Source organism: Camarhynchus parvulus, chromosome 1A (genome assembly GCF_901933205.1).
Source record: "Camarhynchus parvulus chromosome 1A, STF_HiC, whole genome shotgun sequence".
Classification (NCBI taxonomy): domain Eukaryota; kingdom Metazoa; phylum Chordata; class Aves; order Passeriformes; family Thraupidae; genus Camarhynchus; species Camarhynchus parvulus.
In genome coordinates, this window is record NC_044586.1 from 32,406,228 (window position 1) to 32,433,517 (window position 27,290).

The 27,290-nt window shown below is 37.2% G+C and overlaps 1 protein-coding gene across 2 annotated transcripts in view; it reads right to left on the reverse strand.

The window, feature by feature from the left end:
- Positions 1–27,290, reverse strand: part of SYT1 (synaptotagmin 1) — a 333,835-nt gene that overhangs the window by 225,775 nt on the left and 80,770 nt on the right. Inside the window, exon 3 of one of the 2 annotated variants that reach the window (XM_030960948.1) lies at positions 4,924–4,975. The exons of the other annotated variant lie outside the window; for it this stretch is intronic. The gene's annotated coding sequence lies outside the window, so the exon portion shown is untranslated. The remainder of the gene's footprint in view (positions 1–4,923; positions 4,976–27,290) is intronic. 2 annotated transcript variants of the gene reach the window in all.

The following is a 27,290-nucleotide window of genomic DNA, read 5'->3' on the forward strand; positions in this document are numbered from 1 at the left end:
CAAATATTTTAATTGGGCTACTTTTGCTAACGAAGCTAAGTATTCCACATAGCAATATTTCTCCCTTTTTGTAGAGACAAATGTTAACATAAACCACCCTTTAATTTAATCTTCCTATCCATCTTGACAAAACCTGCTTAATTTTTGATTATTAGATTCTCTGAAATACAGCTTATTCAGACCAAGCTTCAGCCACTTCATAAAAACTACTGATTTGCACTCAAATAGCACACAGGAGCAGTCTGAAGGAAAAAACCATTTGTTCTGTCTCAACTGATGTATAGCGTAATTTTCTGAGATTCTTTCATTGCAATTTGCAAACACATTAGCTAAGTCTATGAAACAAAAGCAATCTGTACTACCCATGGCCCAGAAGAAGCAGAAGCAGAAAGTTAGAAAACATAACAAATGTCTGAATCATCTTGAGGCAAGGACATACTCTACCTCAACACAAAACATCATTATCCAAAATGTGCCTCATCTGTTTTTCTGACAAAGGAAGCCTGGCCACTGAACATCTAATACTGAACACAGTCTTAAAATAGGCTGTAGAAGAGTTTTAGGGAGGGGCCTAGAGAAGGCAAACTTACCCTGGACTAACTCAGGGAAGCAACAGTGCAGTTAGATTATGGGACTTCCAGTGCTTTTTTCCAGTTCCTGCAGTTCCACCCTCAATTCTACAATCACACTAGCCACCTATGCCAAAAGAGGAAAGCTTGTTAACACTGACATGCTGAAGTTCCCTGATGAATAATCCAATGCAGAATCTAGCAGGTGCCACTAAACACATTGCAATATTGCTGCTTTTTAAACAAAAGAGATGTAAGAGAACACACTGTGGGCAGGAAGGAGAATGTAAGTGCAGCTTTGATAAACAGCCAGATGAGAGCATAACTGCATTCACAGATAGGAAGGGACAGCATAACAGACACTGTTACAGCGAATGATTGTTACAGCATCTCTCAGCATGGATTTTAAACAAATCAAGAAAACACCACATGACGTATCTAAAATTTCATTTCAGCATCTGGCAAAAAGGAAATATCTGTTAAAAATCATCTCATTCAAGGAAACTCTTAATAGGAGTTTCTGTAAAAAAGGAACTTGAAATTGCCTGTCAACAAATCAGCAGATGCCCTTTCTGAACCTGACAGGTACTTTTTGGCATTATTGTAATGACCATAAGTACTTCATTGCACAGGGTAGAATCATTTGCTTTAATCAATTTCTACTATCACTTATGAAGTATGCAGACAATTTTCTAATCTATGCTTTGCACAGACATAAAATATGCAGATTCAGCATACTCAGGCAAAGCTGACTGTCAATATATTTTCCTTTTGACAAAAATCAGCATTTTGCCCATAAGGTTACAGTCCTGTCTCAAGAATAACTGAAGCAAGGGCTCTTAAGCAAAACTGATTCTCCTAAAATACAGTAACACAATCCACAGCAGTGTCAGTCTTCAGCAAAGTTCTATGATACATTGAGATTTCAGGGTGCAATGTGAAATGCTGCTTTATGAACAGAACAACCTGACAGCTTAAAACAGGAACATCATGGATTCATTCAGGTACATCAATAAATCTAACGTCTGTCTCTGTCAACTATTTTCTTTCTGAAAGCTCTCTGTTCATATATCAGAAAATTCAGGAGATTAGAAAACAGTAAGAGTAGGAGAAAGGAGAAAATAACAAAGAAATCAAGTATCTCCTCCTCTGGCCCTGGTTTCATTTGTTCATTCCTGATATGCCCTCTCTTCTTCTTCTCCACCTTCTCCTTAAACTAAAATGAGCATCTAACAGAGCTGATAGTTGCCATTCTTTGCACCTAAATAGTTCCTTTGAGCATGCAGTAAGAAACTGTCTTGAAGGACTTTTATTCTGAATCTTGCCACACTCATAAGAGAAAAAAGAAGCTGAGATATCAAATTACCCTAACTGCAAAGCAATTCTTGCTTGACAAAAAATCCAGATCTGCTTGTCTTGCAATTTGTCCAGTGCTCTCTGAAAAATGTGAGTTTGTAATGACATAGAACAACAGAAACAGACCAATGTGATTTTTGATGTTTCAGCTGCCATCTTCCATGCCCATTAAAGATAATACCCTTATCTTAGCTTGTTGAAAAATACATCTGATTTCATTTTTAGCTTTGCAAATATGAATCATAAATCATTGGAAGAGACCACTAAACATGTTATGAAAAGCAAAGAGGAGTCTTAAGAGGTAGATTTTGGAGAAATGTGGCAGGCAGACTGAGACTGTTTAAAAAAAAAACCAACAAAAAAAAACCAGCTGAAGAAAGTGAGAAGCATCTGAAAGGTTGAAGACTTGACAGTATTTGGCACATGACCAGCACTGTAAACAAGCAGAACAAGACAGAACAGGGAAGGAAAGTAGTGCCTGGATACCAAAAACCCCTTGTTTTGCTCTAAAATATTTTAAGGGAAATAGTAAAGTCCAGCTATTCCTGGACCAGGAAAAGCATAATAAAGTAGGTAGTTGAAATCATCTTACACTAGTTGAGCTGAGGATTACTTGAACTAAGTATTTATTTTCTTCTTTCCACCTTACCCCACCATGCCGTTACTGTGGAGGTAAATGGAATTAGTGGAGCTAATACAGGGTTAGAAGTCAAGAACTCTAGAGATGTAACCCTGGATTGGTCTCTGACTTGCTCTGGTACCACGTTTATGTCACTGTTGAGTTTCTCTACTAATAAAGCAGATACAATAATACAGAACTCATGAAGGACCTTGCAGGATTCAAGTGTGCAATATTTTGCAGGAAAGCTGCCAAATTTAAGTTTCCTGCAGCACTTAAATGGATCAGCCTACAGGGACTAGGCCTTAACTTACATCTATAAAAATGTAAACTGCAGTAGGAGAGAATCAAGACAACCCTGAGTGTTTTTAAAAATCTTACTTTTGCATTACTAAACCACGTGCCATGGGGACTAAATGTTTGCACTTCTGGGACTTTGCTTGATTTCCAGATTTATATTGCAGGACAGCTGAAGTTTTCCTTTGGCCCTAACAGCTTAAGATTGTTTTTCTAAGGCATTATAAACAGAAAAAAACCCCACCACTCTCTAAATATCCTTCACCATTTTGTTTTAAAAAGTCTTTGAAGCTACAAGTGCCTCTTACTGTTCATCTGTAAATGGCTCATCACATTTGACTCTCTGGGCAAGGTGGTATTACAAAGAAACAACATGTCTCATAATACATTTAATGTGGTTCAGTTGCCACTGCTAATAATGCTACATTTATCCTACTAAATCCCAAAGTATTATCTTTTCACTAGCATAGGAATTACTCAGCCAAAACTGAAATATGCTCTCAAATGGAGTAGTTTAAACAAAGATGAAGGACCAAAGGACTGCAAGACTGTTAACAGTATTTTCTGGATTGTTTAAATGTAATAAAGTAAATTCAGCAACAATTCTATATTCTTCACTGTTCCATGTTTCCCCTTCACAATGAATTTCTTTTTGCTGTTTTTTTTCTTGTTGCACTCACTGTGTTACATAACTTCAAATATCAATATAAGGAATTTCTTGTAGCCCTAAATGAAATCACAGTACCTTATGTATAAGCACTTACCTGTATTTGTAGGCATGCATGCCTTTGTCAAGCTGTATCCACTCACACACATATTCCCTCTTTATTTACCCAGCTTCCCCAAAAATCACGGTCCAGCTCTATTGCATATAGATGTTCTGTATTTACTTGAGAATTTTTGTTTACAAACTATAGCACACCAAACAATAACTAACTGGATTAAGTTAATACCCATGTTTACGTCAGACATGAATTATATTCTCTATCTGATTAAAAGGTTGAGACAGAAATATTTACTTTGGATAACAAGGTGCAGTTATACCAGCATGAGCATAAAACTGAATATGTGAATAAACACATTATAAATGTAATTATTTTAGTCCCTGAATATATAAAAATGTATAGCATTTAAAATATGATGTCATGAGATATTACAGCAAAAAATATATATTATCAAAGGATCACCAATAACAGATCATCCATATCTAAGATAATGGGCTACAGAGTCTTGAATTACACAGGGGAGATGTGAGATGAGCCCAATTTAGATGCCTCCCTGGTAGCAGTAAAGAGATTTATAACACTCTGTGCAAAAGCAGGGAGGCCTTTCACACCAAGGATGTTCAAAATACCTTCAGTTAGATCAGTGTACCATTCTGAAATAACAACAAACACTACAGAATTTATGGTGCAAGAATAACAAAAGAAGATGGTGCATTCCAGCCTGGACACAGCGCACAGAGACTGAGTTATTCTTTAACAGGATACTATGCTTTTATTATGGCCAGATGCCTTCTGAAGGCTTAAAAAAGTAACTAAAATAGATATTGAAAGATACTGTAATTGATAGTGATAATTACCTTGGTAGGAGGCAAAAGGCCATGCTGCAGCAGTACATGAACACCTCTTTTGTAAGCCTGCTAAGTATATTGATTTGGCCTATTCTGTACCATAGGCCTGTTTATTAAACACAGCACTTTACTTACACTAGTCTTCCAAACACCAACAGAAAACTTGGTGTCAGAGTCTTCTGAATTTACATAGTACAGATAATATCTCCCTGTTCTTTTCCACTCAGAATGAAATGGGTAACTCATTTCATAGGAGCCAGAAGCCAAATAAATTATCAGCTGTCAGTTACTGACTAGGCATCAAAAGTATATTTGGAGGCAATACTATGCATGAGTTATATCTACTCTCTCTCTGTCTCTCTCTCTCCAATATATATATATATATATATATATATATATATATATATATATATACACATGAGTTAGATCTACTCAACCACACAGCAGAGTTTTCTGCATGAAGACAGCTGCAAGCCTTGCCCTGGAGATGGCAGTCCCACTAAACCCACCTCAGATGCTGGTATTTCCCCTTGATGCAGGGTAGCAAGGGCCATGTACCACCTGAAGATAAAAAAGGCAAGACAAAACAGTCAGGTTTGGCCAGACCAAGAACCTTGAAGGAAAGTTTTAAACCTCTGTGGGCTCCAAGGATAATACTGCTGGCTTTAGCTGGTCCTCAATGCTGACTAAAGACTGACCTGGCCTGAAATTTTTGGTAGAGCATGGAAAAAAACTTCTGAGGACTACAGTAGTATACAGTAGTAGGATTACTACAAAAAGTAGACAATCTGATTTGTTGTGGGTTTTTTTTTTTGTTTTTGGTTTGTTTTTTTTTTTTTCTGTTTTTTTGGTTTTTTTTGTTGAGACTATCTAATTCATCTTCCTGCTTAGCTCAGCCTACCTTCTTTAAAGCAAAACCAATCTGTGGCTTTGCTGATTCTGTGTAGTTTTACAATTTCCTTCATAACCAAGCCTAAGACATCAATACTGCTTTGAAATGACAAAGAACAAAATGAGAAAGTCACAGGACTTCCAATACTTACTGAGGAACTGTAAGACAACAAGGAAATTAATTTCCCTAGTACATGGAAGATATCACCGCAGGCACCAACTTCAGTCCTCAGCAAACACAGATAACCCTGGAAAAACCTCTAGGCTGGAATGGCCTTGAATATTCTGCCAAGACAACAAGTTGCAGAACACCTGAATTTTTCACACAAGGAGTCAAAAGGTACCTAAATCTCTAAGCCACTGGAGGGCTGTAGGAGAGCTCAAGAACATCCAAATGTCACTTAGCATTGCAACAACAAGATAATTTATTAGTTGAAAATACCCGGAGCCTACTATGGTGGGGCAGGACTTTTTAACTTTTTCCACTATATGTAGGATGGAAGGGAAAATGGAGCTGTTTGTATTAGCTTTGCCCTTCTACAGTAATCATATAGTTTTTGTGAGTTTTTATACTGTTTTAACTGCAAAACAGAGCAACTAGGCTGCTTCACCATTTTATATAATGAGTCAGTAAAGCCAGTCTGTGCAGTTTTCATATGCCATAACACTGCATTCCAAAGCATCCTTCATGCCTCACACTGGCTCTCTTTGTTCCCTACATAATTCTCCTCCTCATTTATAAGGAGTTAGCACATGAAATGTTTGGTTAATTAGATTTACGTTTGGCAAGTTAACTTCAATCACTACTCAGCTCTAAACATTTATGCTTCCCCCCCAGATCAACAAATATCTATTCACATCATATTTACCCTGTTTAACATGATCAGAAGGATTTTCCTGTGAGATGCTGAATTTATAAATAATAGCAATAGCTTGTGAAGAGGTAAAGACACTCAGCAAGATGTTTAAGCACACAGATAACTACTTTCAGTAGTCAGGAAACCTGTGAGACTACTTCTGTACTCAAACATACGCTCGTGTAACTGAATCAATGAACAGTACTCCCAGTCAAAGCTAGAAGAGAGACATAACGGTAAAATTCGGTGGAAAAGGCCCAGATGGTTTCTGACAATAAATCAATGACAAAAACACTCAGGGATGCTTACAGTTTTGTGTTTTGATGGCTGCATTTTAATTTAATTCTCTTTGTGGATGAAGCATGCCCTGAGATAGGCAATCTATCTCAAGTACTATTTTCTTACACTATCCGACATAGATATAACACAAGAAAAACCCATTAATTTTGGCATGTTGTAGTCCCATCATCTCGAAATTAATCCCACCCTCAGTATGGTAGTAAAAGGTAAACAAACAAATGCTAAAATCCCTACAATTCTAGCACGCAGGAGAGGCTGGATCACCTCCTCCATCTTCCATACAGACCTGAACAACCTGTTGTTCACTTGGTCAGTACTGGTTGTGGTACCTCTTATGCTAACCAGAATAGTTTCGTTCTTAACTTTTGGCTACACTCCTTGATATCTCAAACAAAATGCCTCATCCATTTGTTGCTAGTGATTATACAGATATAAAGAAGTGCTTTTAGATTATTTTAGAGATTCTTTTTCTCTCTCTTCAAAGCGTTAAAATTGTAAGAAGACACTCATCTTCACTAGCATTTAACTCCGAAACTAAAAATGATCCTATGTTGCCAAAATTTTAAGTTTAAAATGTCCTAGAGCAATTAATCGCGGTCTTCCAAGGAAAAAAATATTATCTTATGAAATAAAAAATAATTTGGGCTTTTCTTGAAAAGTCTTTATCTTTTACTTTCTCAAGCCAATCATAATTAAATTCAGGTATTGGAATATTCTCTATAATTTTCTTTTATTTTTAAAAATAAAACAAAATTATAGAGAATATTCCAATATCCTCAATTGCCCTGATTGGTCCTTTGCCTCTAAATTATCCCTATCCATGAGATATTATTTTTGAGAACTACAGATAGTTCTTTGTCATTGAAATTCACACCAGTACCAAAAAGGTACCTGATGTATTAATAGGAAAGAACACAAGTTCTAGAAGACTAATATATAATACTAGTATAACACTTACATTTGAGTCTTCTTATCTATGCTAAATATTCTTATACAAGATGTGTCTTATAGCTTCTTACACTTAAATTTGAATAGTCAATAAAATGAGAGGACCTGTCAATCCTTTCTTTATGTACAGACAAATTCTAGTAGCCAAATTTAAAGAACTCTCTAAAACTTCATTGCCATTAAATACCTTTTATCTCTCAAATGCTAGTACTTTATGGTTGTCTTGGTGATTTGTGAAAGAGATGAAAAGAATTTTCATATTTCTTGTAAAACTAAAGATAGAAGCAGAGATTCCAAATGTGAAAGAAACTAACCCTATGCAAAGGAAGCGAATGAGAGTATCAAAATCCATGAAAACTCATTTCAACATTAGCGAGATCAGATTTGGAAAATCAGGTTTTTTAGGGAAAAAGGTTAGGTTGGTTCTGCTATCCAGCAATTTCTCATTCCTTTTTAAGTAAAAAAGACATTCTGTAATGAAAACTACCCATACACCTGAAAACACTTCAAGTAACTAATTTTGATATTGAATGGGGTCTTCTGGTGAGTTGTGCAAAATGACACTGGGGAAAAAACCAATCTTTAATTATTTAAAAAATACTGCATTGACAGATAGAACATTTATTAGGAAAATTATGTATTAAATATAAAATGGGTCCTTCGTGTCATTCATCCAGCATGCCTTTTCCTATACCACGAAAGTACATTTGTAATACTGACACTGATACCATGAGCATGTTCTTAAATGGAAATTTTATAAAACTTACTGCGGCTTGAAAGCAGACATAATTTTAGACAATCTAGCCTGCTTTCATTGTCTATAGCTACCTCCTGTATTAGCCTGAGGAGTGCCTTTTGCTTTAATCTTTAATTTTTTTTATCTTTAACCTGAAAAGTTATTGAGAGAAGAACTGTCTTTTTGGTTTGGGTTTGTACATTCCCCTTGTACAAGCAAGGCTGGTCAATAATACCAAATCTTCGTCACTGCTATAGCAAGAACACATTGCATCAGATAATAACCATCCTCCTCACTGCTGTTAATTGCTCAAACTTCCATTTAGTTTGGCTCCTCAGCCTTGCACATTATACTGTGTCATGACAAAAAAATAAAAAAGGAAAGATTTATGCTCTCTTTTAGCTATCAATTTCCTGAATTTTCAAGAAATAGAACTTTTTAAACATTGACATAGAAAAAATGTTATTTGTTTTTATTTAGTTAATTTGGTAGATTTTTTCAAAGCTATTTCTATTTTGATTGTAATATTTGAAAATAAATGCTTTTTAAATAGATGTATTTATAGCACTGACAACATTGCTCAGGGACTGAAAAGACATCTTGTACTCTCCAAAAAGTAAATTTGCCTGCTAGTTCTTTGCTAGGTAAGTTTTAACAGAAGATTTATGTCTTGAGGTCAGGATGAAGCTGATGAATTTCATGAAATATGAGATTCCTTTTAAAACAATACAGACCTATTTTCAGCTCAATGAACATATATTTTTCAATTCCTCTTCCTCCTCCATTCTTCTTCTGACCTATAACCTCCAAATTCCATTTCCTATTTCTGTTCAGTCTGAATGTCCTTGGGTGAAAAGCTGGAATCAAATCAATTTCTTTCACTACCAATCTGTTCTGTCCTCTTTCAGCTCAGTTCCTGTCCTGGCTAAGAAACCATTATTTTCTGGGCCTAATGAATATTCCACCTTCTACTTGTATATGGTGTTCTCTTCATCTCCACCTCTTCTCCTGACATGTGATATAGCAACTTCTTCAAACAGGTCAAAAACTTCTATGCCTCTCTTTGGGTCTTTTCTATCTCCTTCCAATCCTCACTTTTCTTCTTCTATTTGCCTTCCTCCTCCTAGTCCTAAGTCAGTTCTTAAACTCTTTTCCTTTATCTATTCCATAACACTTTGTGTCTAATTTTCATCCCCTGACAATGCGAAAAAATGCAGTTCTTTTTGACTCTTCTGTCCAGTTCCAAACTCCTCCCCCAATTATTTCCTTCAGCTTAATTCTCCTTGCTCCTTGACCTCCTGTTCTCTTCTGGTTTTCTGACTAACTCTTTTCAAACACTAAGCAAGAATGATGCAATTTCTGTATTCCCAGTATCTTTTTCCCATGACTGTACTACTGAATATACATCTTGGCTACTGCACTGTAAAAGTGTGGATGCTTCTCAGTTCATACATGAGAGACTTCTTGTCAGTGGCATCAACCTTCAAAGCCAGAAGTGTTTGCAATTCATACTTATTATTATCCCTGCAAGTGCTTCAGTTATTCATGCAGTAAGCACAAGTGATGACAAGTGATTTTGAATTTCTCAGAGTTCGGTAGAAATAGTTTTAAAATGGCTGATTTCAGAATATTAAGCACCTTTCTGCAACAGAAAAAGAAATGCTGGTTTATATTTGGACATGGAATAGAACATAGAAGCATTAGACCTTTTGAAAATCACAGTGCCTATATCTTAATACATGGCTGTTTTTTGGAGTGTTTGTGGTTGGTTGGTTGGGTTTTTTTTTTACATCAAATACATTTTAGCATGGATAACAAGTTTTTATCATCCAAATGACACAACTACCTGAAAGCATGAAATTTCTTTAGCAGACATGGCACTTTGAGACTGAACTTGGTAGCTCCATGTCGGAAACAAAGACTATAAACAACCTGCAATTTTGCACAACCAGAGCAGGCCAACAGGCTGTAGAGGATACTACTAGGGGATGTGAGAGGCAGAACTATCAAGGTGGTGCATTTCTCAGTCTGAGAACACAGTTCCCTAGTTAGAGGTGATGTTCTCATTATTCTGATCCTGTGTAATAATGACAACACAGAGTATGTGGTAAGAAACCAAGTCAAACCCACCAAGATATGTACCTGTTTTTTGCTGGACCTTCGAAATGAGAAGTGAACCACCCAAAGCAGGCTGCACATTAACCAGTTTTTCACTGAGAGCCATGGTGGTATCATACTATCATGTCTTAAAATGAAGCACAGCTCATATTCATAGGTCTCAAGCCATCCTGAAGTATCACTCTATTTTCTTTGCTTGAGTTCAATAGCACTTGCATTTATATTCATTCCTGCTTTCCATCTAGAAGACTTACAGTATTCCTTCTCAAAATTTGCTTAAGAAAAGGACATGGTGTGATTCTTGGGGTGTCCTGTGCAGGGCCAGGAGTTGGACTCCAGGTAAGAATGAAGATCTTGTAACACATAATCTCCAATTTTGTTAATGCTGCTTCCAAAAAAAAATGAAAGCAAACTTTTTCTTGACATTTTTGCACCTTTTAGTGAAGTTACAGTTCAGCCCTGGACAGTATTTTGCTGTTATTTGTATACTTAGTGTACAAAAAGAAAGCTTGAATTATGATGCCAACCACAGAAATTCTAATGTTTTTTTCAGGCCAGAATTCCAGCTCACTGCCATGAAAGATGGAACAGAACAAGGTAAAGACAAGAAAAAATTTCCTAATTGGAAGTCTAAAAGCTCTTTTCAAGAAGTGCTGACCGCATTCCATCTCAGTATTACTTAATCCCTTTCAACTTGCTCTCTGTAGAGACAAGCAGTGAGAACAGCTATCATAGTTTGATTCTGTACTGACTTCATGTAACTGTTTCTTATTGTACTGGCAATCAAAGAACAGGTCTTTATCTTGCCACTTTTTTATTTCTACAACTATCTACTTTTCATAATTTGGGTTACTCTTATTGTTACAAAGCAGCACTACAGCAGAAATAAAGAATCTCTTGCCATTAAAGGAGGAATTATTGGAAGGAATTGTTCCAGCAGTTTTAAGCGTGAAAAATGTCGACATCTCCCAAAAATGAGATCTTTTTTCACACACTGGGTCCCACGCTTGGACATTAGCTGCTGTGGAAATTCTGTCAACTGGAAACACCAAGAAGGTTCTCTGGCACACAAATCTGTCACAATGTCTTCCTTTAGCAGTGCAATGCTACCCACTGGCATAAAGCAAATGAGTCACATCCTAGCCTTCTCCCTGGTTAAATTGATTTAGGTAGATTAAAATTATATGTTTGAAAATAACCAGAGTTTGTAAATAGGTGAGTTAAAAAGCTGTTAATTTATTTTGATGGAGAAGAACTTTGGAAATGTGTTTCATTTACATTCCGGGTTACAAACATTAATAATATCAAGGTCAATGAAAAAGAGAGTTGACCTTCGAAGTAATTTGTTTCAGTTTTCAACTGTCAGATTCCATATGAGCTATGAATGTACTATTTACTCTCTTGCCATGTAAACTGACATGGGATTTGTTTCCCAAAATGACGTTTTGCAGCAGCTCAGAGTGCAAGTGTCACTACAAAGTGAAGTGTGGAATTCTAAAGCAATTTTAAGGTTATTGGTAGAAAACACTATTTTATTTATGCCAGTGTAGAAAAGTTGCTAGTAAAATGAGCTACAGAAAAAGAAAATATATTTATACAAATAGAGAGAGTCAATCTTTCTGTATTCTTTATAGCATTCTGTGTCTGCAGCAATGCAAGGAGAAAGTTGCTTAAGGAAAGGTATTTTGTTTGAGGTAGGCTTGGAGACAGCACTACAGCGTCTTTTAAGTATTCATCAGGTTGTTTATGCAGATGTAGCGCTTCTGTCAGACACTGGTAACATGCTTTGATTTACAGTGTTTATGCAGATAAACTGTTACTGCAGGCTCCAGTAAGTCTTTTACCTATCCATCTAATGAACAACTGGACTTAAATTAGCTACTCATTTCATTTAAGTTATTTATCAGTTACCTTAAGGAGACTAGATTTTGTAGATCAGTAACAGGAAGCTCTTAATCTAATATGTAGATTAGTCAATCAACATGCAAAATTGCTTAGAGACTCACATGGACAGGTTAAACAAATTTTCAGCAATGGCTTTGTCAAAGCTACAAAGCCAAGCAGCTGAAAGTTTAGAAATATTGTACCCCTAGTTAATCCCCTAGAAAAGTTCTGCCCTCTAGTTAATCCATCTGTCACACTAAATTATTAATATGGCATCAGAATTTCACACCCACAATCAAGAAAATGAATGTTTTGGAGAATGAGTTTGCATGGTAAAAGTAGTTCATAAAAAGCCATTCTCTTTTTTTTAAAGCTGGAAGATATATATGTATCACAAGCAGAGTTTTAAGTTTGAGCTGTTCAAAAGCTGCAGTGGATTTTTTCCTATACATCTGAACTGCTACTTGAGCTGTAGTTGACAGAGCTGAGAGATAAAAGCTGGTATTCCACCTGTGATGAATTTGGGTAGAATTCTGTGTCCACCTGGAAGAGGAGCAGAAAAGAAAAGCACAATTTCACCGAAGTCATGGAGTGGACACTAAGTAGAAAGAAACTATGGAGAATTTACTGGACTAAACTGTTTCAGCAGCTCCTGGGCAGTCTCAGTGTCTCAGTGTATCCCTATGCAGCTCTTCTGTTGGATGTTCCATATCACAAAAGCCTACCACAAAAGCTCTTAGAAAGAAGTCTAACACCATGGAAATCGCTGGCAAAAAAAAAAAAAAAATTGAAATTGAAGGAATGGAAATTCCATTAAGTTTGAGCTCCAGAAGATCCCATTTTTACTATTGATACTCAAAATAGTTTAATAAAAATTTTGAATATATATTGTGGAACTCTAAGAAAACAGAAAATTCAAAATTTTGCTTCCAAGATGTCTACAAGTTTTGCATCAAATCTTATTTTTAGGGTAAACTTGAAGGCATTATTCTAACAAATTCCAAAAATGGGATGAATCGAAATACTTGAATGAAACGGAATGAGGCTCAAAGAAAACTACAATGAAAACTACTAATTTAAAATACTTGGGCTTTCACTTCACCACAGCATTCTGCCTGTGCCAAGTCTTTTTTTTGGGGACTAGACCAGACAAAAATTGTGTCTTTGACAGTAAATCGGATTCTATATAGAACTGACATTCACTGGAGTCTTGAAACTGCTTGCATGTATTAGGACACTTGACTGCAACCACAGTGCAGACAAACTTTGGCTCGGAATACTGAACGGGTTTGGTGAACTTCCACTTCTTACATCAGAAGGAAGGAGCAAAAAGGTAGTTTTAATAGAATGGATTTCAATCAAACTTGAAGAACATTTCAAAAGACCAATGAAAAAGTTCTTCTCTAGGGCCTTAATATTAGCATATGAAAAAAAGTACTACATGTTAAAATGCAAAAGAACAAGTGAAAGCTGTTTGGGGAGCAGGAAGAAACACCTTAGCTCAGGAATTTAGCAGTTAATGGAAACATGACACTAAACTGTAGAGGAGAGAGAAAAGTAAAAATGTAGACATATGTTACAAAGGGGAAGGAAATATTTTGAAAACTATAAGGGAAAGGCTACATGGGAACTTTTTTATATTTTATATTTCTGAGAAAGGAGATACATTCAGTAGTTTTACTCTTTTTTTGGTAAAGTTTTTTTAGTACTCTACTCTTCTACTCTTTTTTTAGTAAAAAAAAAAAGAAAAAGAAAGCTCTTAGCCAACAAGTTCGGCATCTTCTCAAATACTCATTCATTTTAGAAATGTCTTTTTTTACGAATAATGTATGAGTAGTCATAGGCCCACGAGCTTGTCACTGCTATTGTTGGCTAACATTTGAAGTGATTCTGATTTTGAAAAATGTACTTTACTTTAAAATTAAGCCTAATCTATCACAAATTACAGTAAATGGAATTGCCATTTTGCACAGCATTATGATTATAGACACCACAAGAAATAGCTGAAGATTACATCTGTTTAACTATGGGCAATGCTGTTTAAAGGTCAAATGGATGTTTTGTGGAAAAACACAAGACAAACAAATCTAAAACCCAAAGCCTGCTACCACAATTTCAATCCCAGGTAAAAGTTTACCTCAGTATCAGTAATGTACAGGTTACCAGCACAGGTATTAGCACAGAGCTTGCACAGAGGTGCTTGATGATATGCACTATGTGTTTGACATTGTTGTCAGTCAACTTGTGCAGTAACAAGAACTCTTGAAGAGTAGCTAGTATGTTGGAAGAAAGAAGTTCACACTTCCTGATTTTACTTATGTGTTTTAAAGAAAATATCCTAAGTATTAATAAATGGGAAAATAAGATATTAAAATTGCTGCTATTCCTCCTGTTCAAATTAGTTTCCCATGAACCTCATCACTACTAGCCAATAAAACCCCTTCCTTAGCATAGCCTTGGGTTTAAAACGCTCTAATGCAATGGAACATTTTTATCATTCATATTATTACATAAAAACTTGTCTAAAATAGATTAAATAAAATTTGTGAATACAGTCTGTAAATCAGAATAATATAAAGAAAATACTGCCATAGGAAAATGTTGAGAAGATAGCAGCCTGAAATTTAAGACAGGAAGTGTTTACACTTCATGAAAGTAAACCAAGGCTAACACAGAACTGTGTTTCATGTTTCAAGTGGCACAGCAAACAGCAGCATTGGTGATCTGCACAGATTCATGTGCTATTTGAATAGGGACTATGGTCTAAGGTGAATAAACACAGGGATTATTTATATATCAAGAAAAATAATGGTTCCATTAAAAAATCTTTGTGTCAGAGGCTATATGTAACTCCTCCGGGTTTTAATCTTTGCAATACCTGTATGTATGATTTCAAAGGCTTAGTCTCTGAGCTTCAGCTTCCTCTAATGCAAACCAGATAAAAATGATTTAGCCATTTATCTTCCTAATGGGTAAAAATGTGACAAAGGCCAACTTCTAATACACAAGACTCAAGAAAAGATCAAATTTAATGGATGAAACTTGCTTATTCTGCAAGTTGAAATAATGGCAAAAGAGATATGTATAGCAGCATTCATTAAGCAGAAATCACAACCAAAGCTGTAATGAACTCACAACCAAAATTTCTGTAGGTTATGGGCCAGTATCTTTTCAAAAATTACATATGCCTGTTACAAGAAAATGTCTTTTGACATACTGAACTGTTCAACATTTGACACACATACCACTTTTCTTCATGCTCAAAACATTTCTTTCTCTGAAGACAAACTTCTTCAAAAGGCATATTCATTTAGCAGTTGTAATGAATCCAGGTGTTAAATTTTTCAGTAACATCATGATGTTTAATCTCATGTTGTTAACACAATCTAGTTAGGTGGTTTTAGTTAATTTTAGCTAGTTTTTTCCAGTCACCTGTTAGAATGTTTTATCCATTTGTAGAAATGGATAACTTTGACATGCAGTGTGTTTTGGTACTTGAGATAGTCAGATAACTGCTTCTGGAGCAAAGAAAACAGAAATCTGGTAACTAAATTTAAAAATAAGATGGTTGACTTTGTGTTTCTAAAAAAAAGACTAAACAACTCCAAAATGCAAGCTACATCTTAGATACCAGTCTCAAAATGTCACTAGCAGTTCAGGACACTAGAGTCAAGGATATTTAAATTCTTTAGTAGGGAGACCTGGAAAGCTTATCTGGAGATTAAAAGGTTACTTTTTGATGAAAGGCTTCAAGACTTCTGAATCTGTTCAGTATTTGAAAGAAGAATAAAATGATCATAGGAGGTACCAGTGAACCTGAAATAGTACTGCACAGATTATAAATGCAGCAGAATTAAAATAGGAAGATGGACAAGGAAGTAATATACCGGAGGAAAAAAAGATGATACTTCTCTGTGTTGCATTGAAGAAGGAATGGAACACACGAAGGCAGTGAAAAGACTGTTAAGGGGATTCACAGCTGCTTAAATCCTCTGTGCCACTATTTGGCAGCTGTTAAGTGTCTGCATCTGTCCAAAGCCACCTCGATGGATCTGGTTTTACCGCCCCATGCCTACTTGCAACATGTTTGGTAACTCAGGCTTTTAACTGAAAGAAAATCAATAGGCCTACTTCTTCTCTCCTTTGCCTTCTCTTTAATTTCTTTTTGTATTTACTGAGGCATCTTCCTCTTGCTCTACTACTTCTTGATAATCACACTACCATACTTACACTATCTGTCTCCATCCATTCCTTTTATTTCATTCAGTTCATCAATAACCTGTGACTCTGCCACACTGAGATTTCTGGTCCACATGCAATCTAAACTAAAGGATCTTCAGCTCCATTTGCCATCTTACTGTTCATAGCACAGTACCATCTTCATCCCTTATCTTTCAGAAGTATTTTTAAACAGAATTTTACAGAATCCTTATAAGATACATGTTCTCTTCTTTCCTTACCTGTGTTTTCTACTACACAGATCAATTCTTATCAAAGTCTTAAATCTTGCCATCCTAACACCTCCACAGCCTTCCACATTATTCCTTTTCTTTCTATCTATTTCAGATTCTGTGGGCCTGCAGTTTAATTTTCACTCATCCAGTTTTTGTCTTAGAGTTTCTTTTCCCTATCATACCAGACTCTCCTAACTTTTAATATTTTCTCTGCTGAACATTATGCATGGATTCAGCCGTAATTTGTGAGTCAATGGCTCATCTCTTTTACACAAGCAGCCAGCTCCCTTTTATGCATGTTTAACTTCCTTTCCAATTTCATTACTCTAAGTGGCCTGACAGTAGCTCAAACTTAGTATAGCTAGCCCAGAAAAACTTTGACTTCTCTAAATCCTTACCTATATCTATTCTTCAGTGCTTAGCTTTATTAATAGAAAAAAAATCTGCAGTAGCTCAGGATATGTTTAAACTCTTGCCCTTCACTTAAATTCTCCCTTCTTCACAAAATCAAACATACAGAACTTTATCCCTTCAAAGTGAAAAATTCTATCCAGTCCTAACTTCCTTCTTTCTTGGTAATCATAATCTTCTTGCCTTCTCCTCAACTCTTGCTCACTTCTTGTCTCTCCTGATTTACTCCTCAGAACATTTTTCTTCATTATACATTGAACAGTCTTACCAAAATCATAATTTCTGTTTCTGTGTTCATTTATAACTTTTTTCAAGCTGCTCCCAAACATCTTTATTAGTCCCAGCATAACCATATTAATACATTTTTTTAAAAGAATCACGTTTCAGGAAATCAGAGACACTAATTCAGATTAGCTAAATTAATTTTTCCATCTCAACATCATATAGTAATGAAACAAATCAAGTAATTTTCTAATAAAAGCATTACACATAGACTTATAAGATGTTTGGCTACAAAACCCTAATCCAGAGACTGGTTTAAAGTGTATACACTGTGAGTATAAGTACATGGTATCTGGAAGGCTGATGCAATTGGAGCCCAGTCTACAGGCAACCTGAACATGAAATTTAATTTGTAAGTTAATGATACTCCAACATAAGCAACCTTTTAACACCAGCCTGAAGTAATTCATGGATGTTTTTGCATCTGCTTGTTTCATGGGTGTATTTGGTACTGCAAAAACACACAAGAGATAAGGAAGGCTGAGTAAGGCTTTGCCAAAAAAAGACAACAGTTTTGTCTCTACAGAGAAAAAAAGAATACAAGTCTCTCCCCTCAAAAAAAAAACAAACAAAAAAACAAAAAACCAAACCAACCAACCAACCAACCAACAAAAAAAAAAAAAAAAACCCCAACAAACAAACAAACAAAAACCAACAAAAAACCCCCACACAACCCAAGCCAATCATACTTTGGTTAAAAAAAAGCAAAACAAGAAACCAAAACATAAAAAGAAAAATTTTTATAAGGTAAGTTTCACTTAATGAGAGAAAAAATTAAATTGTCGTCTTAAGGTTAGTTTTTATCCCTTTTTAATATTAAAATACATTCTTACAGCAATTCACAATTACGTATTTTTCATTAGTATTTACAAGTAAAGCAGACTAGAAATTGGTTGTCAGAAAGTGCCAACATGCAGAGGCACTGTCTAGATCCATCTACGTCTATAATACATAGAGATATAAAAAGCCTCAGGTAAGAATAATGATCTATTATTCATCTATTATAATAATCTACTTTTTCTTACCCCTCATTCATATCTCATTATGTCAAACACTTTTGGCTGTTTTTCTATAAATTACTGTGTTGGGTAGGAAAAGATATTATCAAATCAAGACAGGAACGTTCACAGACATAAACAGCCATTTGTGTTTAAAAATTCAGAAAGTCTTATCCAGTTCCACACTCCTGTGATGGCTAGATAGAAAAACTGAAGGGCAGAAAGTATAACCACCTCCAGCCTTCCATCCTGCTCTTCAGATAGTTTTTCCTATCCTCAAGGATACAACTGATGTGCCAATCAACAAGCTCCTGAAATGTCAAAGAGTTCTTAAAACCAATGTATTGCGGAAAATCAAAAACAGGCTAAGTCAAATGAACATAATGTACTCAGGCAAGATACCATTTATCAGGAGGATCAAGTCAGAAACCCATCCCTCATCGAGTCATCTCACTGCAACCCACTGTTACATCACAGATTAGCAGAAGTACCACCAGGAACTGCTAAATTATGATTAAGGTACATAATAAAAAAACAAAAACAAAAAACAAACCAGCATGGAAATAATGAAACAACTAAACTGAAAAGGTTGAGTAAACAACTTTCAACTTTGATGTGTCTGCTTTTAATTTGAAAATAAGACATGATATGGCTAAATGAAAAGTAAAGATGATGGATCTTTTCTCAAGTTATATAAAGATTTTATACAACAAGTAATCAAAAGGACCAAGTAATGTCTCCATATCTACATCCTTAACATCTTATTATTATATTAACATCCATTGTACCTTATTCCCACAAAATCCCATGTAAGCAGACATAAATATATGAAGCAGTCAATCTTCTACACACTTAATACTATATGTAAGGGCGCTATTTTGCAACAGTAGAGTTTTGCTGTAATACTGAGAAAATGAACCTTCATCATACAAATAAGTTAGTGGCAAAATTCAGTGCAAAGCTGATTCCTATCCATATCCAGCAGAGTGAAGAGTTGAGGTATTCCAGAATACATAAGATCAAAATGTCTGTAAGGTTTTGTGCCTCTTCATCTTTCTAGAGCACGAACACTTGACTGGGAGATTTCTTACAATTATAAACCAGTATCAGGAATTTGGTGCATGATCCTTTTTGGGAATGTAAGTAATATCCTACTGAGAAATTACCTATAGTTTAATGGAAAGTCATTGATCTCTGCCCACCATCTGCTTAGTCCAACTGTTTATTTAACATGTTGGGTGATAGCAACACTTTGTCTCAGAAATTACCCTTGCTGAAGCTAATGAACATCATGTTGTAATTTTAACTAGATTCAGATTTATCTCCAGTCCTGGCCAAGCACTGAGTCCACTAGTTGCTGACAGTGACTAGTGTGTTTGGCTAGCATATTAACTCACAAATTGTTCCACTAAAATCAACATAACCAAACATGCAAAGTTATCTCAACAATTCTCAGGTGGGATACAATCTTTATTTCAAGGTGTCATCCTTTAATGACGTATGTATACAACACCTGAATTTGATGAAGAAAACTTATTTTGGATGCTTTTGTGCTACAAAATTGCAGACATGTATTTTTCTCTGTAAACCCCAAGACAGATCAGAAGGGCTGACTGTGGTGCTTATGGGAAACACAACCAACCACTGCTGACCTGTATTCAAAAAGAGAAAGGAACTCCTGTACTTCACTGGAAATTGCTCACAAAAAAGTAAAACATCCTTCCCCCATAAAGAGTTTGCAATCTAAAAAATACACCATCAGGTAATTTATCATTCAAAAGAATACCCTTAGAGACAGGTTATGTAGAAGATCCCCCACCAGATACCTGTACCTCTCAAAATGTGGTATGAAAGGCCAGGAAGGGTGGCTGAGTTCTGCTACCACAACCCAGCTGGGAGGAGGTGATCCTCTGAGCAGCAGAATGTGGCTAACGCATGCACACCTCTAGGCTCAAACATTTTACTTGTTCAAACTTTCCATGGACAAAGTGTTCAAACTGGCTTACAATTTATTGAAACCAGTTTATTCATGGTACCGCTGCTACCATGCCACTGCCAACTTCTGATCTAAAAAAAGTATTTTTTTACAAAAGCTGGATTAATAGCATACCCTACATCATTGCTGACAAAACAGCATGAAAAGAGGTTTGCAAATGGTGTAAAATTGGACATTGCTAAATTGCACATACACAATAGTGAGAGAAGTCTTATACAAACATGCAATAGAGCAGGATGAGAAAGTTAATGTAACAACTACCCAACTCAAAATGACATTTTTCATGTCCATCCTATTTAAAAACAATGTATCTGAAGCAGCTGACTCCCAGACACCAAATTGACTGAATAACTGATGGGTTGGCATTATATATGTGCTGCTCAAGAACACACTTGAGCAGTCATAAGCACAAGGCTGTATTATAGACCTACAGCATGAATGTTTCTCACATTTATTATGTAACATTCTCCACATAAAGACATAGGACAGCGACTTGCAAGGCTGGTTGCTTTCATGCCATTTACAAACAATGGTAAAATGGGCATGTTAAAACACTGTTTGCTATAGTATGGTCTGAAACTATCCATCTTTCAGCAGCACATCCAGGGAATATTTTAATCTAGAAATAACTATTTGGCTGCTAGTGAAAAAAGAAGCACCTGACACACAGCAGTAGAGAGACTGAAAAGATTTTTTAAATCTGTACATTACTGTGCTGCAAACCACTTATCTACAAAATTAGTTTGAGCTTACAAGTATGTCCAGCCTACCCTTGTATATGCATTATGTACAGTTCTGCAGCAGTGGAATGAAATTTTGCAGCCAACACCTTTCACATACAACTAGTTTGTGCTGAAACAATTTGCCAGTCTTATTTAACTGTTATTTGCTGCAGTACAAAGAAATTCTAACGGATACAGGTTAGACTTCCGATGTCACACAAAAAAGCAACAGCTGTCTTTCACAAAATTCACTAAAGCTACCTTGCCTCTACCCTGCCAAAATTAATCACATATTCTAAGAATGCCCAAGTGCTTCCTTCTGTTTCTTCCTCTGTCCCTGAAAAGTAGAGCTGCATTCTCTACCTTGATGTGCGTAATTTCTCCATAATAATATTTTTTTAATGGCATTCAGGATTACAAAAAGGAAGCAGATCCTATTTCACTGCAGCCATTTGTTCCTAACACAGAGAGGGAGTTAAGAGTGTGACAGGATGGAAGCTTTCTCTCCTATCTCCACCTGCTCCCTCTTAACTTTTTTTGTACTATTCCAATAGACTTTAAATCTTACTTACAAAAGCCAATATACCAGATGTCCTTGATTGTCCCACCTGCTGGCTGTGTTTACACTCTCCATAACTGATCCACCTATCCATCCTCATGCATGCATACATGAAAGAAGCACTGGGCAGTGTGCACGATGTGTTCTCTCTTGGACCTGGTACAGGGTATGTGAAGAGTGATAGCTGTTTGTTTTACAGCTTTTATTTTAGTTCTAGCTGCACAGCCTCACGCGCTTTGCTCAGGAGGTTCCATGTTGACAATCCATAATAGCTGACTTGAAAGCCACCACACCAGCAGGATCTGGTCTGGGAACTGAAATACGACAGCCTTAGCTACTCAATTTGGGTTTATCTGCCTAGGGATAATATAAAATCCCTCATCAGTCAGCACATATCTTCCTCACCTGTGTTTTGATCATCAGGGGTATGGTTTTCACACAGCTGTTCCCACCTTGCTTTTTCTTTAATACAAGCTTTTAAAGAATTATGTGATGAGTTCAGAAATCTTGGCTTCTATCTGTGCTTCTTCTGAGAAGCAGGCCACACCATGCACACAGTTCTCTGTCACACAGCATAGCTGAAACTTGTTTACTGCTATCAAAGCTTATTTACAGCCTATCAGAAAGCTAAAAATACTTTTAATTTTCCCACAATATAAAGCAGACTGCCACTGTACTTCTCATCAAATCAGATACCCTGCCAGGGAAACATACTGGCTTCTGCATTCAGTCTTCAGTTAGCAATGAATCTGGCTGCTCAGAACAAGGGTTACAAAGTCAAAGCGTCATTACAGGATCATTGTGCAAATACAGCAATTTACAATCAAGAAATATATGCCAAAAAAATAGTGTCTTGCAAACAAACACTGTACAAATAGACCTCTGCATATACTGAATAATACCACCACATTTTCCTGTTTTTCTATAATATGTCCCAAATACTGCCAATATGTACATCTGTCCATATTATCCACAAGTAAAAGGCAAAGTCATGTATATAAATATGTTTACATATAAATATCCACTATTTTCAGTCATTTAAACTGGAAACTACAAAGCAAGAGTTATGCCTACAGTTGCATGTATTTATATTTCTAGTTCTTTAATGATGGATTTCTTTTACTGATGAGATGATGTTGTATGTGTTTGTGATTCCATGCTTTTTCTAAATGACTATTCTTATCTGTATACAACATGTTATTAAGACTACTTTCCCACTTTTCAGTGACTTCCTACCTTACTCACATCCCTCAGAATTTGGGGAATGGACCCAAGATTCAGATATGTGGAAGAGTTCAGTTATGGTAGCTACGAAGAGACCAATTATGGTTAATTATTGCTAGTACTAATGCTAATTAGTATGTAACAATTTGTTCAGAAAACTAACTGGAAAAGAGAAGAAAGAAACTCATCAATGAACAAGAAAAGTCTGTCTTGGTTCATTTTCTGTATTGGCAATGATTTATTTGGTTTTGTGGGCATGTTTGCCACCCTACAGCTGCTTTCATAGTCTCTGTTTCTTGAGATATCTGCAAAGCTAAGTCTGATACAAAAATTTGATGGATGTCTGCCTAACTAATGTATGTAGCTATTACTTTGTATTTTTCTTCTTTATTACATTTTCAGAATCAAAAAGAGATAAGCATTAGTACAAGTCTCTGTTATCAATATCAAGAAGACACACACAAAAGATGTTTGAACAAAATGAAATTCTACATGTCAGTGGTAGACAAGCTGTTGTTGGAAAGTGCCAGATAATTAAATTTTATAGAGAATTACAAATTTTGGACCTCTCACAGTGATGAGATCTGTCAGACACAGATAAGAATTTGCAGTTTTAAAATATACAAGGTTTCATATCACATCTTCTTTTAATGTGAGAACAAAACAAACCAGCTGTTTGTGCCAACAGCTCCAAGCAGTTTGTCATACAGCAAAGGACAAAGCACCGCTCTGGTTGGGCCACCACCATTCTGACACCAACAGACAGAGTCATAGATAATAAAGTAGGAATTTGTATTCACCCAGTTTACCAAAGAAATAGTGGGAGGACAGCAGAGGATGTATTTACCTCAGGACAGTGCCCTAACCAAGGGTGCAAAGAACAGGAAGCCCCAAAAGCAGAGGCAGGCACAAGAAGGGACATAGCAGGTCTGCATGACTCCAGTTGCTATCCCAGCATGGGCTGGGTCTGTTCTCTGGCACATTTTGCACATGCAGGACATAATAAAATTGGATTCACAGTGATACAGAAGGCAAGTATTTTTAAATATTTTAAGGGAAGGAATTTAATTTTAATATTTTTTCTTTTTAATGCCACATAGAAAGGGTTACATGCAAAACCTGCTCACTTGCTGTGAGATGAGGTTAGAAAAAAGACCCTCAAATCTTCCAGACTATCCTGAGAAAATGGCCTTTACTTTCTCTGGCTGCTCAAACTGTTTGAGAGACACTGGTGTCTGGGGCACCTCTGTCCTGGTGCTTGCAGTAGAGGCTGAAGGGCACTGGGAGGAGAGGCAGGGTCTGCCCAGGGCTGGTCACAGCAGGTTCCAGATGCCCCCACTGCACCCACCACAGGGCACAGCTGAGCCCAGGTGAGGACAAAACCCCCTGGGAACACCTCTGGGAAATGTATTTAAGATGGTGCTCAACCACTTATGATAGTGCAAAACCACCAGCAGTGAGAAATGAGAGGGGAAAGTGTGAGAAACAGCCCTGTGCACACCAAGGTGAGAGGAGGAGGAGAGAGAGGAGGAGCCCCAGAGGCTGGAGCAGAGACTCCCCTGCAGCCCACAGTGGGGACCATGATCACGGAAGTTCCCCTGCAGCCTCTGGAGGTCCCTGTGTTGGACAAGGGGAAGAGGATGAGGAGTGAGTGACAGGGATCAGCTGTTATAAACTGGTCACAAACCTCACTTTCCATCAATCTGTGCTGCTCAGTGGGGGCAAGCAAAAGGGTTGAGAATGGAGGAGTGCATTTGAGAAGAACAAGGGGAGAAGGTGTTTTAGGTTTCATCCTCGTTTCTCACCATACCAATCTATTTTAATCAGCAATAAATTAAGTTAATATCCCTCAAGATGAGCCTGTTTTGTCTGTTAAGGCAAGTGATGTCCCTGCCCTCATCTTGAGACACCTGGAGCGACAGAGGGGCTGGGCGGGAGCCTGGCAGCCAGCTGAGGTCAGCCCACTGCTCTTGGGAATCAAATCTGGGAACTGAATTTTACAAATTCAGGTAGACCAATTATACAAAAGTGACCAAAGTTCATTACTTATTACAATGCTAAGCACACTTGCTGACAGTGAGGTGAGCAACACTTGCTACACAGAAAGTATATGCTGTTCCACCACCTGATGCCCACAGCCACCTTCTGTGAAGGCTCAAAGTTCTGGAGCGGTTTCAAAAGCTGCTTAAACTGATTTAAGGCTTTGCTACTGCCAAAAGAGAAGAGATCCTGCCCTACTTTTCACATGCACATCACTGCACTATTTTCTTTTGAGGCAGCAATAAGGCTTATCTGGCTGAAAACTACTGTTCATTTTTAGTGCTGGAACAAAAAGGGAGCAAAAGATCACCACTTCCAGCGAACACACTATCATGAAACTATACCCTTGGAGGGCTTCAGGCTCATGGTTTCAATGTACCTCAGAGAATGACTATGCTTATGAGACTTGGATCACAGCCATTTCCCCAGCTTCACACTGGGGTTTCTTAAAATGTCCATCCTGATTTATTCAGATGTAAAGATAGTAAGAAATATCCTGCTGGGTTTTTTTGAGGCAATTTGTCACAAAATTTTTTCAACATTGCTTGACCAAACCTGTGACAGGACCAGAGGACTTTCTGAACCAATCTAAATTTATGGTCTACTAATTTGGTATCCTCTCTGTGACAAATGACAAGGTCAATCATTTAACAAATGGGCATGACCTCTGCAGTAGTTACCTGCAACATAATTCAGTCCATGAAAGAATACCCTACCCACTTAGCCATTCATTCTGCCCTACACCTGGGGTCTTCCTCTTCCACCTGAAATCTTAAAATAATTCACTCACAGAAACACAGAATATGCTGAGTTAGAAGGGATCCAACTCAAGTTGGAAGGGTCCGACTCCTGGCCCCAAGAATCCCACTATGTGCCTAAAAAGCATTGTCCAAATGCTTCTTGAACTCTGTCAGGCTTGGTGGTGTGACCACTTCCCCTGGGGAGCCTGTCCCAGTGCCCAACCACCTTCTGGTTGAAAAGCTTTTTCCAGATATCCAACTTAAACCTCCCCTGACACAGCTTCAGGCATTTGTTTGGGTCCTGTCACTGGTCATGAGAGTCAAGAGATGGGTACCTGCTGCCCCTCTTTCCCTCATGAGGATATTGAAAACCACACTGAGGTCTCCCCTCAGTCTCCTCTACTCCAGGCTGAACAAACCAGGTGACCTCATATGGCTTCTCCTCTGGACCCTTTTCCATCCTTGCTGCCCTCCTGTGGATGCTCTCTAATAGCTTCATGTATTTTCCATATTGTGGCACCCAGAACTGCCCCCAACACTTGAGGTGAGGCTGCCCCAGAGCAGAGCAGAGCAGGACAATCCCCTCGCTTGCCCGACTGTGATGCTGGGCCTGATGCACCCCAGGGCAGGGTTGGCCCTCCTGGCTGCCAGGGCACTGCTGGCTTGTCTGCAACTTGCCCTCAACCAGGATCCCTCAGGTCCCTTTCCATGGCACTGCTCTCTACCATCTCATTCCCCAGTCTGTCCTTACACCCAGGGTTGCCCCATCCCAGAAGCCAGCACTTGCGCTTGTTAAACTTCATATGGTTGGTGATTGGTTAAGGTCTCTCTGTAGGGCCTCTCTGCCCTCAAGGGAGTTGACAATTCCTCCCAATTTAATGTTGTCAGCAAATTTATTTCGTATTCCTTTGTGTCCAAGTAATTAACTCTAACTGCCCTGTCAATTCAAAACAGTTCTGAATTTTCCCAGCTTCTTGGCTTCATCCTATAGCAATCTAATGGAGCTTTTATCCAACCAGTTTAAAAGCCACAATTCTCTTCCCAGATATGGTGTGCACTTGTAGGTGCATACTTTCCCCATAAAACTATTATTTTCTCACATAGTTTTAGTTTCTTTTTTGTTGCCTGCCAAAAAGGAAAGAAAAGGCACATTCCCCACACCACACAAACATATGCAGGAGAATGAGTGTCTGGTTTCTGACCATCACTGATGCTGAGATTGACTGGGATAAACAGCAAGGGCTCCCAGTCCCACCTCTGGCTCAGTGAGCCAACTGTTTGATTGTTCTCATGTTGTTTAACAGCTTATGTATAATTGCTGCTGGTTTAGACTGTAACACAGTAAGTGCAGCACTGTGGGAAGAAAGAGGCCCTTTTCTGCATCAGCAGCTTTATTCTCTTTCTTTCAGGAAAAGTAAGATCTGAACTTGACTGTATTAGTTTGTGAAATTTTGTTTTCCCCAAAGAAGTCTTCGTTGCATCTGATTCAATCTGAATCATCCAAGCCCATAAATCTCATTGCAGCTTATGTTGTCAGTATAAAATAGTTGAATTTACTTTCAGCTAAGGAGGTTATAAAGAGCTTAATTTCAACACATTGATTAAAGTAATTCTTGCATTATTTGTTCTCCCTATTTTTCATGGATGCACACACCATAGATCTATGTAACACTCCATTTTCACTGTTGCTTAATGGTTTACCTTTAAAATGGCAAT